Source organism: Nicotiana tabacum, chromosome 19 (genome assembly GCF_000715075.1).
Source record: "Nicotiana tabacum cultivar K326 chromosome 19, ASM71507v2, whole genome shotgun sequence".
Lineage (NCBI taxonomy): Eukaryota > Viridiplantae > Streptophyta > Magnoliopsida > Solanales > Solanaceae > Nicotiana > Nicotiana tabacum.
Genome location: NC_134098.1, coordinates 55,259,515 through 55,276,488, shown reverse-complemented (window position 1 = coordinate 55,276,488; position 16,974 = coordinate 55,259,515). Strand labels below are relative to the sequence as shown.

The 16,974-nt window shown below is 42.0% G+C and overlaps 1 pseudogene; it reads right to left on the bottom strand.

Annotated features, from left to right (window-relative positions):
- Window positions 1-1,792: 1,792 nt before the first annotated feature.
- LOC107826538 (3-ketoacyl-CoA synthase 2-like) lies at window positions 1,793-16,355 on the bottom strand (annotated as a pseudogene).
- Between the last annotated feature and the right edge of the window lie 619 nt (window positions 16,356-16,974).

The window sequence follows — 16,974 nt, the reverse complement described above, 5'->3', positions numbered from 1 at the left end:
GATCCCGATCTTCGTCGATACTCAAAAATAGGGCTTTACAAGCCCGACGGGCGAGCTTGATCAGTCCCCCCGATAGAGTCGGGGATTGTATAAACGCATGAGGTGGTCGATAGTGAAAGGGCGAGGAGGATTACGATCCTCAAGAAAGAAGGGTGAATTTGACCAAGGGTTACCTCGTATCTTTTGCAAAAGTTGATGATAACCAGGTCCAAGGGGCCCAGCGTGAAGGGATAACTGTATACACTTAAAATCCCTCAACGTGGGTGGTAATGGCTTCGTCAGGTTTAGGAATCACCCCATATTTGTCAACCCAGTTGCAATCCTTTTAGACTTTGGAGAGAATATCCTCGGTGATCGAGCAGATGTGCCTCGAGACCTCCTCGCACCGACCTGGTACGGAGGAAGGCTTATCGACCTTAAAATCAACATTAACCGAGCAGCCCCCGGGGATGAACATTTTTAGAGGAGGTTCCGGTACCGGTTCCTCGACAGCAGTACGCGAGACGACTTCCTCGGTAGCCGGCTGCGAGGTAGAGGGAGTTTCTTTTTGGGGAACGGATTTTGAAGTCTTCATATTTCTTTGAAACATAGAGAAAACATGAGGAAAAAGAAGAAGTTAAAAGAGTACACTTAATGAGAATATAAGTGCTTGAAAGTATTGAAATTTCTTAGACACGAGGGCAGAAGGCTTGGATGTAAAGTTTGAATGAACAAATAAAGGGGTATTTATAGTTTTCCAGTGACGGTTCACATCTGGGAGTGGCCGACCGGCAACTAACAAGTATTTAATGCCATTAAGACTAGACCGACGGGACGTTTCAACTATTTTGTCATTTCTGTCACGGTATATCGAAGTGAGAATCGGGAGCTCACATCGTTTCTCGTCATCTACTCTCCGAAAAATGAGGGGACTATCTGTATACGGGTAAAATCGAGCTCGTAGTATACCCTAGCGTCCGACATGATAGGCCGGGCTTGATACATGGCAATAAAGGACTAAAGATCGTCCCCAAGCCTCACCGGGTTAGCAACCGGGACCAAACACTTGCCTTCGATAACACCGAGGCTGTGACCCCGGATTCGGTCCTGGTTCAAACGACCTCGAAGAAACATTGTTAGCATAACAGAAGACCGAAATATCCATGACCGGTCGGATATTACGGTGAGAATCTCGACACGTATCAATAAGGAACCGCCAATCAGCAAATCAAGAGATTATTTTACCTTTTATAGAGTTGTAACTAATGCAAGACTCCACTACTATATAAATGGGGTCTGATTATTTGTAAAATACATTGTAACACGTATTCTAAAGCAATGCATTATTATTCTCTTTAATCTCTTATTCTTCTGTGTCTTGATACCGATCGAAGTACGTCCGGCTCAAGGGTGGCTAACCTTATAAGGCTGAAATTATCCAATTCGTGTGGTTTGTATTTACTTTATCGCTATTTATTTTAATTGCAATTTAATTTATCGTTTTGTGTCAAGTTAATCCACGTATGATTAAAACCACTTACAAATTCAATTATTATCCGATTTTAAGGGTAAACAAATATACGATCAGAGTATCATGCTTAAATGCGCACAAGTCCAATCTAACGTAATACAACAAATAGTCAAACAAGTAGGCTATTTTTATTCAAATACAAATATTTTTGACGGGGACTTAGGCTAGAACTCATGCTCATGCCTTGTTAGTTTACCGTCTAAGATTAACATTGGGCCTTTCCATACAAGAACTTTGGGAGGGAAAAAATTAGCACGCACTCACAGATATTATTGATTTTTCCTATTTGGAAGCAACGAATAGGTCCGGGAGCGCTTCGATCTCGCTAGCATCCAACAGAAACTCATCAATTTCATCGCGCCATAGATTCATCTCATTGCGATCAATGGAGCGGGTCACCCGCCAAATCACACTGCTACACTTAAAACCCGACACAAATACAATCTGCCACAATGCGTCTCCCTTTTTTACACTACCTTTCGCCTTCGCATAAGCCACTCCGTACCATATCGAACTGCTGGAACTGTTACCAAACCTGTACAATGTCATTCTAGAAGCTTCCATTTGTTTATCGCAAAATCCCAATTTCTTCTGCAAATCATCTAGTACAGGTTTCCTGCCAACGTGTGGGAAGAAATGTGTATACGGTCGAAATAGATTTCAGCCTTGGCATGTCCGATCGAGTTTGAAGGGTGATGTATCGAAGTAAGATTCCGAAGGGGGGATGAACTAACCTCGAACCTGGGGAGGCCGATCCGTGTCGAGATCGATATCATAATCAAACTCGAATAAGAATCGAACCATGATGCAGGGTAGACCTATCATGCTGATAATCCAGAGACCAACCAACATTGACCTGGAATCAATTCGAGGGCTCGAACCAGGATCGAGCTCGAACCAAGATCACAAGTTCGAGCCGAAATCAAGCTCAAACCAAAATCGAGGATTCTAAGCAAGATCGAGCTCGCAGACAAAAGCCGTTGCAATCCCACTAGAGAGAATCTTGGCAGAAATTATGGAAAAGCTGACTTATTATGGGTCTCCCACTGAATGTTTATTTTATTATGCTTGGAGCCTAATCCTTCCACTATAAAAGGGCTTGGTTATCATTTTTGTAGGACAAGTTTTCTGAGACTTACATTGTAATAAAAGTACTAAATTCTTCTACAAGAAAGAATCGCTCTTTCAGTTTCTTAGATTGATTCTATTTATCGAATCCTAAGGTTCATTGTTCTTGATAACCTTATCTAGATTGCATTCTCTCCAATCTACATTTACATTTTTATTTATCCTTGCATTTTGTATCAAATTACGCCACATATCCTCGGAACTGCGTATAAATTTAACTCTATCCATTTTTCGGGTAAACAGCTTGGCGCCCACCATGTGGCCGAGGATAACAGTGGTCATTTGATACAAATCTGAAAAAACATGCCATTGTGCTTTGCACTTATTTCCAAAAACATCTTGAATTTCGGATCAGCTACAAATAACCACCGATCGAATGGCTTCACCGATCGATTACGAAGCCGGCCTTCAAGATGAAACCAACAACTTGGCACCTGAGGCTTGTATCGAAGTACCCGAAATTCGAGCCAAAATACCATTGGATATCAATTCACAAATAGCTTTGGAGGCGAACCAGCGTTCCGAACCGGAAAGAAGCATTTAGGGCGGTACTCAATCCGTAGCCCGAGACACTAAAAACCCAGGGGAAATCGGGGCCAGCTTACGTATGATCTTCGAGATGCTGCAAGCCCAACAAGTAGCGATAGCTCAGCTACAGAGCCAAACTCACGCACAAAGCAGGCTGGTTTCCAATCCACTTCGAGAAGTCACCCCCAGAACAGAGCCTGCCATAGTGAAATCTAACGAGCAAGAATCGGGGACTACTCCCGGAATTACTAAATTGCTCGAGGAACTCACAAAACGAGTCGAAGCCAACGACAAGAGGGTGGAAACGTACAATTCCAGGGTCAACCAAATCCCGAGGGCTCCACCAATGATAAAGGGGCTTGATTCGAAAAAATTCATACAAAAGCCTTTTCCGTCGAGTGCGGCACCGAAGCCAATCCCCAAAAAATTTCCGTATGCTCGAAATTTCCAAATATAACGGTACGACCGATCCTAACGAACATGTCACCTCTTACACATGTGCCATAAAAGGCAACGATTTGGAAGACGATGAGATCGAATCTGTGCTGTTGAAAAGGTTCGGGGAGACCCTCTCGAAAGGAGCTATGATCTGGTACCATAATTTATCGCCGAATTCCATCGATTCTTTTTCCATGTTAGCAGATTCATTTGTAAAGGCATATGATGGTGCCATAAAGGTTGCAACAAGGAAATCAGACCTCTTCAAAGTAAAACAAAGGCAGGATGAAATGCTGAGGGAATTCGTATCCCGATTTCAAATGGAACGCATGGAATTACCCCCGGTCACAGATGACTGGGCCGTACAAGCCTTCACCTAAGGGTTGAATGAGCTAAGTTCGACAGCATCACATCGGCTGAAACAAAATTTGATCGAGTATCCAGCGGTAACTTGGGCAGATGTGCACAACCGATATCAATCGAAAATTTGGGTGGAGGATGATCAGTCGGGAAGCCCCGTACGGACCCGTTCATCAGAACATGACAGTTATTAAAAATCAAAAGCAGATCGATAGAGAACAAAAGTCGAACGATATCGACCGTACGTCACAGATCGGGTGAACAACGGTTCAGCACGCAACGCAGTTCAGAACAGTCAAATGATTGATCGAGGACAAAATTCTCAGGGGCTTATGAGTAAGAGCGGCTTCGATAAATATGCCGATCCTATAGAAGCACCTCGATTATCAGAATATAACTTCAGCATTGGTGCATCCGCTCTCGTGTTGGCCATCAGACGGATCAAAGACACTAAATGGCCTCGACCAATGCAGACCGATCCTGCCCGAATAAATTCCAATAAAACGTGCGAATATCATGGTACCCATGGCCACCGAACGGAAGATTGCAAGCAACTAAGAGAGGAAATAGCTCGCTTATTTAACAAAGGGCACCTTCGGGAGTTTCTGAGTGATAGGGCAAAGAGCCATTTTAGAAGTAGGGATTTCAGCAAGCAAAACGAGCAAGAAGAACCGCAACACGTCATCCACATGATCATCGGCGGCATCGATACCCCTTAGGGACCAATGCTGAAACGCACTAAAACATCGATGGTGAGGGAAAACTGATCTCGAACTCAAGATTACGTACCCATGGGGACTCTATCCTTTGATGATGAAGATGCAGAGGGGGTCATCCAACCTCACAACGACACACTGGTAATATCCATACTCGTGAATAAAACTAAAATTAAGCGTGTGTTAATCGATCTAGGTAGTTCGGCCAATATCATCCGATTGAAGGTAGTTGAGCAGCTCGGCCTACATGATCAGATCGTACCCACAACTCTGGTCCTAAACGGGTTCAATATAGCATGCGAAACCACCAAAGGTGAGATAGTCCTACCAATAAATGTGGCCGGAACCATCCAGGAAACAAAGTTTCACGTGATCGAAGGCGATATGAGATATAACGCCCTTTTTGGAAGGCCATGGATCCACAACATGAGAGCTGTGCCTTCGACCCTACACCAGGCCCTCAAATTCCCGACGTCGGGAGGTGTCAAAATGGTGTACGGAGAACAACCAGCCGCGAAAGAAATGTTCACCGTCGATGAAGCTAAACTAGTGTCCTCACTTTTGCCGATAAAAGGATCGGGCCCGGAAGGAGAACGGGACACCAAATAGCAATCACAGACATCAGCTTCAACCCAGCCAAACAACCTAAAAATCGAAGAGGATGTTGATCAAAGGGTCCCTCGATCTTTCGTGATTCCCGATGACTCCGACGCCACAAAATTGATGATCGAGGAGCTAGATCGAGTCATATTAATCGAGCACTGGCCTAAGCGAAAGGTATACTTGGGATGGGGTTGAGCCCTGAACTCAGGAAGGAACTCGTTCAATTTCTTATAGATAACATCGATTGTTTTGCCTGGTCCCATTTAGATATAACAGGGATCCTGTCGGACATAACGACGCATCAGCTAAGTTTGGACCCCAGGTTCAGACCGGTGAAGCAAAAGAGAAGACCCCAGTCCGATAGAAAGCACGCATTCATAAAGGACGAGGTAACCAAGCTTCTCAAAGTAGGATCCATTCGGGAGGTGAAATATCCCGAATGGCTAGCCAACGTAGTTGTAGTCCCTAAAAAGGGAACAAACTTAGAATGTGTGTGGACTATAAGGATTTGAACAAAGCATGCCTCAAAGATTCCTTTCCGCTGCCCAATATCGATCGCATGATCGAGCCACGGCCGGCCACGAGATCCTCACTTTTCTCGATGCCTATTCCGGGTATAATCAAATCCAGATGAACCCGGAGGACCAGGAAAAGACTTCATTTGTCACCAAATATGGAACGTATTGTTATAATGTGATGCCCTTCGGGCTAAAAAATGCAGGGGCTACTTACCAACGCCTAGTAAATAAAATGTTCGAAGAACAAATAGGAAAATCAATGGAAGTTTATATTGATGACATGTTAGTTAAGTCTCTGCGTGCAGAGGACCATTTAACTCATTTGCAGGAAACGTTCGAGATTTTAAGGAAATACAACATGAAGCTCAACCCCGAGAAATGTGCTTTCGGGGTCGGTTCGGGCAAGTTCCTCGACTTCATGGTGTCACATCGGGGAATAGAGATTAACCCCAATAAAATCAAGGCCATCGAAGACATCATTGTTGTGGACAGCGTGAAGGCCGTACAAAGGCTAACGGGTCTGATTGCCGCCTTAAGCCGGCTCATCTCAAGATCATCTGATCGAAGTCATAAATTTTTCTCTCTACTCAAAAAGAAGAATGATTTTTCTTGGACCCCGGAGTGCCAACAAGCATTAGAAGAACTAAAGCGATATCTATCAAGTCCACTACTGCTTCACACTCCAAAAATAGACGAGAAACTTTGTTTGTACTTGGCAGTATCGGAAGTCGCCGTAAGCGGTGTCCTAGTTCGAGAAGAGCAAGGTACCCAATTCCCCGTTTATTATTCGAGTCGAACCTTAGGAGAGGCGGAAACTAGATATCCGCTCCTAGAAAAATTGGCACTTGCACTGATAAGCGCCTCAAGAAAGTTAAGGCCGTACTTTCAATGTCATCCCATATATGTGTTGTCCACTTACACGCTTCGTAATATTTTTCACAAACCCGAGTTATCAGGCCGACTGGCCAAATGGGCCGTCGAACTTAGTGGGTACGATATCGAATATCAACCCCACACGACCATCAAGTCTCAAATTTTAGCAGACTTCGTGGCAGATTTCACACCAACCCTCATACCCGAAGTCGAAAAAGAACTGTTGAAATCAGGTACATCATCAGGGGTATGGATCCTTTTTACGGACGGGGCTTCGAACGTAAAAGGGTCCGGGCTGGGCATAGTTTGAAACCACCCACGGGTAGCACTATTAGGCAATCTATTAAAAATATCAGGTTGACTAACAACGAGGCCGAGTATAAAGCCATGATTGCAGGTCTCGAGCTAGCTAGAAACTTGGGAGCAGAAGTAATTGAAGCCAATTGCGACTCCTTGCTGGTGGTGAGTCAAGTAAACAAAACCTTCAAAGTTCGAGAAGGTAGAATGCAAAGGTATTTAGATAAACTGCTTATCACTTTGCGCCATTTTAAACAATGGACTTTACGGCATGTACCACGGGAACAGAATAATGAGGCCGATGCACTTGCCAATTTGGGGTATCGGTCGAGGTAGATGATACGGGCTCGGGGAATGTTGTTCAACTTTCGAGATCGGTAATCGAAGAAGGTCACGCCGAAATAAATTCTACAAGCTTAACCTGGGATTGGAGAAACAAGTATATTGAATACTTGAAAAGCGAAAAACTCCCATCGGACCCTACAGATTCCAGAACCCTATGGACCAAAGCTGCTCGATTCACATTGGCTTCGGACGGAACGTTGTACCGAAGAACATTCGATGGACCGTTGGCAGTATGCTTGGGTCCGGGTGATGTCGATTACGTCCTACGGGAAGTGCATGAGGGTACTTTCGGGAATCACTTTGGAGCCGATACATTAGTTCGAAAAATAATCAGAGCAGGGTATTATTGGATCGATATGGGAAAAGATGCGAAAGAATTTGTTCGTAAATGTGACAAATGTCAAAGGTTTGCACCGATGATCCACTAGCCCGGAGAGCAACTCCACTCAGTCCTATCCCCGTGGACATTCATGAAATGGGGAATGGATATCGTCGTCCCTTTGCCATCGACCCCAGGTAAAGCCAAATTCATTTTGTTTATGACTGACTATTTTTCTAAATGGGTTGAAGCGCAGGCATTCGAGAAAATAAGAGAGAAAGAAGTTATAGACTTTATTTGGGATCATATCATATGCCGATTCGGGATACCCGCCGAAATAGTATGTGACAATGGAAAATAATTCGTTGGCGGAAAAGTAACAAGATTCCTCGAAGACCACAAGATAAGAAGGATAATGTCGATGCCATACCATCCCAGTGGGAATGGGCAGGCCGAATCAACAAACAAAACTGTCATTCAAAACTTAAAGAAGAGGTTGAACGACGCTAAAGGGAGATGGAGAGAAATCCTACCCGAAGTCCTTTGGGCATATCGGACAACGTCAAAATCCAGTACGGGGGCGACCCCGTTCTCCTTAGTATATGGGTCCGAAGCATTGATACCAGTCAAAGTTGGTGAACCCAGTGCCAGATTTCGATTCGCGATGGAAGAATCAAATAACGAGGCTATGAATACAAGCCTCGAACTATCGGACGAAAGACGAGAAGCTGCTCTCGTCCGAAAGGCTGCCCAAAAGCAGCGAATCGAAAGATATTATAATCGAAGAACCAAGCTCCGCCATTTCAAGACAGGGGACTTAAAAATTACCATCAATACCCGAAATTCGAATGAAGGGAAGCTAGGACCGAATTGGGAAGGACCATATCAGGTACTCGAGAACATCGGAAAGGGGTTGTACAGGATCGGCATTATAAACGGCAAACAACTATCAGGAAGTTGGAATGTATCACATATAAAACGGTACTACTTCTAAGGTACAACATTTCCATATTCATTTATATCTCAAAACTGACCCCTGCAGAAGTCCGAACAAGGGACGGATCTCTCGCTAGAAAGCACGCATTGCACTCTTTTTCCCTTAGACCGGTTTTATCCCAAATGGGTTTTTCGGCAAGGTTTTTAATGAGGCAACCATTGATCGTGCAGTATTTACGACAATATCCGAGGTCCCGCAAGAAAGTTATTTCATAGCAACAGGGTCCCAATAGGAAAACCTGTAAGAGCCAAATGGTCGAAGCGAACCATGCTCATATAGATTGGCCCGAACCCAGGCGTGTAATAACGTGCGAAGAAAGTTCTCTTCTTTATTGGCATCTTATATCCAATGAAAATTCCTCTATTTTGAGATTTATTGTGCAATCAGAATTAAGATACACTCGACCAAGCCTACGGGCTATTTTTATTTCGAGTTCGAGCAAACACTCACTCGACCATTAAGCCTACGGGCTACATTACTTCGAGTTCGAATCATTAACTCGACCAAGCCTACGGGCTATTTTTATTTCGAGTTCGAGCAAACACTCACTCGACCATTAAGCCTACGGGCTACATTACTTCGAGTTCGAATCATTAACTCGACCAAGCCTACGGGCTATTTTTATTTCGAGTTCGAGCAAACACTCACTCGACCATTAAGCCTACGGGCTACATTATTTCGAGTTCGAATCATTCACTCGACTAAGCCTGTGGGTTATTTTTATTTCGAGTTCGAGCAAACACTCACTCGACCATTACGCCTACGGGCTACATTACTTCGAGTTCGAACCATTCACTCGACTAAGCCTACGGGCTACATTATTTCGAGTTCGAACCATTCACTCGACTAAGCTTACGGGCTACATTACTTCGAGTTCGAATCATTTATTCGACTAAGACTACGGGCTACATTAATTCGAGTTTGAATCATTTATTCGACTAAGCGTACAGGCTACATTAATTCGAGTTCGAATCATTCACTCGACTAAGCCTACGGGCTATATTTTCGAGTTCAAGCAAACACTCGCTCAACCATTACGCCCACGGGCTATATTTCTTCAAGATCGAATCATTGACAACTAATAAGCCTAAAGGGCTACATTGCCCCAAGTTTGAGTAAACGCTCGCTCGGTTACAGAGGCTACGAGGTCTAAATTTGATTAAGTTGTTTAAAACACTGTGGAAACATTCATAAGGCGAATAAAGTCCTCGCAAGACGGGAAACAAAAACAGAAGCAAGTCGGCAAAATGGGAGATATGTCTATACACAAATTTATCTGCATGGGTGATTATAACGTAAAAACTAAGAACTAAATTTCTCGACCAGGAGCGGTCTCTTCTTCATCAGGTTCCCCCCCATTTTCGGATCCGCTCTTTCTCCCATCGTCATCGTCATCACTATCAGAAACCAGAGCTTCAGCATCAACTTTGAGTTATTTTGCCCTTTTTATCTCTTCAGCGAGATCGAAGCCACGAGCATAAATCTCCTCGAGAGTTTCCCTTCTGGATCGGCACTTAGCAAGTTCGGCGACCCAATGCGCTCGACTATCGGCGGACTCGGCTGCCTCTCTTGCCTGGACTTGGGCAGCTTCAGCATCGGCCCGATAGACGGCCACGAGCGCATCCGCATTGGCCTTTCCCTTTTCAGCATCGGATTCGGCCTTGGGGAGTACAGAGGCCAACCGAGCCTCAAGCTCATCAATTCTTCTTGCTTGAACTAGGCCTTTTTCCTTCATTTTTTGAAGTTGGGTTTCGGACGATGATAACTGGGCTCGAGCAGTCTCTTTTTCTATAGCAAAGCGGTCCATACCTTCTTTCCACCGCAAGGACTCCATCCTTATCACGTTAACCTCCTCACGAAGCTTCCCGATCATCACAATTTTTAGCTGCTGCTGTGAGACCAAAATGTTAGCTATCATTCCAGTATCAAGCCTATAGGCTTTCAAAAGCATCATTACCTGCTCAGACAAATCATTCTGATCTCGATAAGCCTTGGCCAGCTCAACTCGAAGGTCTTTTATTTCCTCATCTCTCTGCCCTAAGGAAAGTCTAAGGGAGTTCCTCTCTTCAGTAGCGCGGTGTAGGTCATCCACGTATCGATGTAGCTCATTCTGGGAACGAGAACATTGTTCTCGATGGACTGCCGCTGCCTACAAAGAAACAAGAAGCAAAGTTAATGAAAAACGAACATAAAGATAGTATCGACAAAATAATTTTAAAGGCTCACCTGATTCAAAGCCTGTCACAATCCGTGAAAAAAATCTGACTCATCACCGGCACCGGCAACGTCCTCAATACCGGTAAACAGCACGAAACAGATCTTCTTCATCGTGAGGCCTGTCTAGATCGAGGGCTCCCGGAGCTTGAGCTTCCCGAATCACCCTTGCGGAAAAAGCGGGAAAGGTAGGCGAATCCTCGATCGCTGCTGCCCCAAATGACTCACTTGGAGCGTTCCCCTCGGCTCGGAGGGGTTCGAGGGGCTCTTCGATCGTATCCCCTGCCGGTTCACTCCGATAAGAGGCATCTTCGACATCCGATAGTTCAGGGACTCTACCTGAATCTTTCTCCGGTATATCTTCAGTTCGAGGCGGAGCCTCATAGAGCATCATCGATCCAGCCGGCGATGAGGCATCGGTGGCTCTCTTCGTTCGGACCGCCAGCGCGGACTCATTATTCTCTTCTTCTTCTTCTTCTTCATCTTCATCCCTTAGACGCAGAATGGATTCCACGATCAAAGGAATGACATTCTTGTTCGGCTTACGAGTCGTCCTCTTCTTCAGTTTTGGATATTTGGGAACCGAGGCTCTCTTCCTTTTATTTTCCTTCACCGGCTTTGGGACAAAGGTCGAAACATCCTCCTCATTGGACAGGGGCCTCAAGACCACGTCTTTACCCAAACCTACATATGGGAAACCTTATAAAAAATATTTTGAGAAACGCCTCATTCGGATCATCAGAGTCCGAGAAATGAGCTTACCGTGATTTTTGGCCTCCCACCGACCCTTTGACAAATCACGCCATGAGCGCTCGGCGTATGTGGAGGTCGAAACAAGAGCTCGTACCCAGTTCTTGAGATCGGGAACCGCTCCGGGCATCCAGGGAACTACTACATCACAAAAGGAGGAGTGTCGATAAGAGAATAAATGGAAGAACAAAATAGAAGCAACAACAAGATCACACTTACGTTTCATATTCCACTTCTCGGGAAAGGGCATCTTTTCAGTCGGAATCAGGTCCGAAGTCCTTACTCGAACGAACCTCCTCATCCAACCCCGGTCCATGTCCTCGTCAATACTCGAGAACAGAGCCTTGGTAACCCGACGCTGGAGTTTTATTAACCCTCCTAAAAAAAGTCGGGGACGGTACAGCCGGATAAGATGATCGAGGGTGAACGACATCTCCTCGATTTTGCTCACAAAATATCGGATCAGGATAACGATCCGCCACAAAGAAGGATGGACCTGGCCTAGGGTTACCTGATATTGTCGACAGAAGTCAATAATGATGGAATCGAGGGGACCCAAAGTGAAAGGGTAAGTATATACATTCAAAAACCCTTTCACGTAAGAAGTGATATCTTCGTCAGGGGTAGGTATTATTATTTCTTTTTCACCTCAATTGCAATCCTTCTTTAACAGATTCAAGGTGCTTCTCGGTTATCGAACACATGTACCTCGATACCGGCTCATACCGGTCAGGGACCGATGAACCTTTATCAACCTTAAAATCTGAAGTAAGGACGCACGCCCCGGGAACACACTCCTCAGGCCGTGGTTCTGCCGGTGTCTCATCGGCGACACACTGTGAAGATGAAGCCTTCTCTTTCTGAGGAATGGTTTGCGATGTTTTCGCCATTTTTGAATTCAAAAGTAAGGAATAGAAGAAAGTGACAGAGATTTGGTAGAATTGAAGAGGGGTTTTTGCAAAAATGAATCACAACTTTACTGGTAAGTTGGAGAGTACGAAGAAGAACTTGGGAAATTTTGGAAGATAGAAGATGTAAAAATGGTAAAAGATAAAAGTAAGGGTTATTTATAGGTTCAAACGATGGCGGTTAAGTATCAGTAGTGGCCGACCACCGCCTGACATGCATTAAATGCCTTGAAAGACTAAACCGACGGGACAGCTACGAGATGCGTCATGGTCGAACCCGATGGAAACGACAAGATATAATCCGATCTAGCTGTTGAAAATCATATCGTTTCTCGCCATATTCTTTCTGAGAAACGAGGGGACTATCTGTATACGGTCGAAATAGATTTCAGCCTTGGCATGTCCGATCGAGTTCGAAGGGTGATGTATCGAAGTAAGATCCCGAAGGGGGGACAAACTAACCTCGAACCCAGGGAGGCCGGTTCGTATCGAGATCGATATCATAATCAAACTCGAATAAGAATCGAACCATGATGCAGGGTAGACCTATCGTGCTGATAATCCAGAGACCAACCAACATTGACCTGGAATCAATTCGAGGGCTCGAACCAGGATCGGGCTCGAACCAAGATCAAAAGTTCGAGCCGAAATCAAGCTCAAACCATAATCGAAGATTCTAAGCAAGATCGAGCTCTCAGACAAAAGCCATTGCAATCCCACTAGAGAGAATCTTGGCAGAAATTATGAAAAAGCTGACTTATCATGGGTCTCCCACTGAATGTTTATTTTATTATGCTTGGAGCCGAATCCCTCCACTATAAAAGGGCTTGGTTATCATTTCTGTAGGAAAAGTTTTCTGAGACTTACATTGTAATAAAAGTACTAAATTCTTCTACAGTAAAGAATCGCTCTTTCAGTTTCTTAGATTGATTCTATTTGTCGAATTCTAAGGTTCATTGTTCTTGATAACCTTATCTAGATTGCATTCTCTCCAATTTACATTTACATTTTTATTTATCCTTATATTTTGTATCAAATTATGTCACATATCCTCGGAACTGCGTATAAATTCAACTCTATCCATTTTTCGGGTAAACAAAGTGATTAATGGATTTGGAGAAATCAGGATTACAAGGCTCCACTTTACTTCCGGTGAGAAAGCGCCGCACTGTAATATTCATCAAATAACGGAATTTTTCAGATAGAGGAAGGACTACAGTGGATATGTTTGATCGAATGGTTTTTATAGCTGCGTATAAAAAGATCCTTGTTAATTGTGATTCCTCGATATCCTTCTTTATTTCTTCCATGAAAATGCAGTTGTAGGATCGATCATTGTCTGTGGTTTGAGAACGGACGGTGTGGATGAGCTCATACTTAGAGGTGGTTTGATCGGACGGTTTGTTGGAAAGGAGGAGAGCGACCCCACCGACACGGAATATGCAATTGCTTAGCAATTTTGACCGATCATTGCCCTCGTATACGCTTCCTGTAGTGCTGTCGGTGGTGACTACTAGTGCACAAGAATTATCATGCACCTGCGCAATAATACATTAGGATGAGTTTAACTTTCATCTAGTACAAATTTATTTACATTATTAAGTTAATTAAAAAATAATAGTACATAATTATTCATGATTAGTTGTCGGAAGAATCAGCTTACATAAGTTAAATCTATTATAAATTGATAAATGATGCTATTGCGTATTCAGAATTTCAAATGCATGGGTGCACTTAGGGACGGATCAGTTTAATAGTTACGGGTTCCCGTAAACTCAGTAGCTTTTGTATAGAGCCTGTATCCGTATTGAAAAATTCATTAAATGTATAAAAATATTTAGCTAGGAACCCAGTCTATTAACTCAAAATTTTTGTAGGAACCCATAAACCTAAAATTCTGGATCCGCCTCTGAATGTACCATGAACGCCAAGAACCTGAGTTTTCAAGAGGGTTATTTTTTATTTAAGAATTTTAAAAGTCAAAACAAATATTACAGAAAGAGAAAAAAAAAACAAAAAAGAAAACGTATGTTTAATTAGAAAAAGCGGCAGGGGCATGGAGATTTAACCTTATTTATTAATTAAAATATGATTTAAAGAAAAAAGAATACAGGGATTGATTCCCTAACTAAAGGGAATAAGATGCATCTCTTATCAATGTATTAAAATGCTCACTTGAACTTGAGTTCACCTATGTTAATTTAAGTATTTGAGCTGAAGTTCACTAATACTATACATAATTTAGGGAGAGGGGATGTGTATTAGTGAACACACCTCTCCCATGTACATCCGCCCACGAGTGTGACTTCCTTAAGAGTTTTGCATTGACTATTACACTTTTAATATCAATTGAAGGCCTAAGAATTTAGTTTGACTTCTACTTTCAAGTTTTTTTAAAGTGAATTTGTAATAATACATATTTCCTACGTTCGAATTTACGTGCAATGTTTGACTAGGCACCATATTTAAGAAATAAATGAAACTTTTGAAACTTATGATTTAAAATAAGCTATAGATATTTATATGATTAAAATCTCATTAAGGATAAATGAAAAATTTAAAGTTAAACTAAGAAATTTGTGAGATCGACTAAAAAGTAAAGTATGACACATAAATTGAGACGAAGAAAATAATTCCTAGATATATAGTATTGATGGGGAAACCAACATATAGATGAGTCCTTGTGTGTTCATGAGATTGCAGTAACTTTTAAATTTTTTACACCTCCTGTTTGTTCCAAAAAGAATGACCAAATAAAACGTAGAAGAGTCAGAATATTTGATGAATATTTGATTTTCAGTATGTCCCCAGACGATTTTTCAATATTTGCATATGAAAGAACTACATAAACAGTACTATAAAAGAGAGGACACATAAAAGATTATGTATTTCAGATTCCATGCTGAGTTTCGTCAAAGTCGAGGATAAAATAGGATAGAGTAGAGTGTCTTAGTGAAATAATAAGGTACAAAACGAGGAAATGACCAATTATGGAGGGTCTTTTAGGGCTTAGAATTACTGAGGAATAAAAAGTACTGCCTCCGTCAATAGGTGGCATTTTTTAGATTTTGAGAATCAAGCAAATTAATTTTTATCGCGAATTTTTCAAAAAAAAAAAGAAGAAAAAAGAAGGTAATGACAATATAGTTTAATTAATAATGGCAAAATTATCACTTCATTTTTCAACTTAACATATATCCAAAAAAGAGTTACCAGTTGCAAGAGCCAAAAAAAAAACAAAAACAAATATAGCATGAAGAACAGTAAGATGTAGTAGTTGAGAGCAGAACCTTGAGCAGATTTTGGACAAGTCCTAAGGCGACAAGACCAGCGCTGCTCCCCATTCCTGTAATATTATAGCTGCGGATATCATCTCTGAGCTTGTAACGCTTCACTATTACACTGGACAATGATGGCATAATATTGAAGACACCAGAGACACAAACCAATATACCTATTTCCTCACATTTAACTCTAGTTTTCATAAGAAGTTCATCTATGGCTCCGAAAATCGCCATCTCCACTTCTTCCTTAGCAGCTTCCATGCTCATATCCGGAGGCTCTGTTAACAATCCTTTAGAAATATACGTTTTATCTCCTAAGCCAGATCTTTGTAAGATTCTGTCCATGAACTCCACTGAATCTTTGTTAAACTTTGAACTTCTGCTGCTTTTATCGAGAATTGTTCGTCTGCAAATTTGCTCATTTTTCGGGGGCTTGTGACATGCAAAATCTACCAGGAAAACTCTTGGCCTGGTGTTTTTGCAGAGAACGTACCAAAATAACAGTAGTACTAGTATTAAATTTGGCACTAAAATGTGAAACGGCTCAGGGCATAGCTGATCTTTCATTATAATCAATTCCATGAGATGGACAATTGAAAGAGTGTTTTAAAATAAGTGGGCGTAAGACGAGGCGTTTTATATATGCCTCGACGGGGCGTAAGCCCCATAGGTATTTAATTTTTAATATTTTATAAAATAATATAATGACAGTTAATATTTATAAACATGTAAAATTGCATAAAAATTGAAGAAAACTATATATATGTGTGCTCCATCCCCACAAAAAACTAATCAAAACAATATATTATACGTTACTTACAAGTACAAGTAATTTGAGTCTAAAAGAATAAAGTTTTCTATATGGAGGAACAAAAAGGATGATTAACCTGCAATTTGAACTTTGAATTTGCTGCTGTGAAGAAAAGTATAGTTCTCTTTGTATTTGTAAAAAAAATTAAATAATCATTGCTTTTGGGAGATATTAGCAAACTAGCGGACAAGATAAAAAATTAAAAAAATCATGAATTAGGGCTTAAATCAATAAAAAAGGTATTTATTTTTAAATTTAATACTTTTGAGTTCCTTTTAAACCTTTTGAGTAATTACCAAACTGACTTTTGAGAATTTGGGTATTATATGAAGGACTAATTCAACAAATTTTGTTTTAATTTGAAAAAGTCTCTAG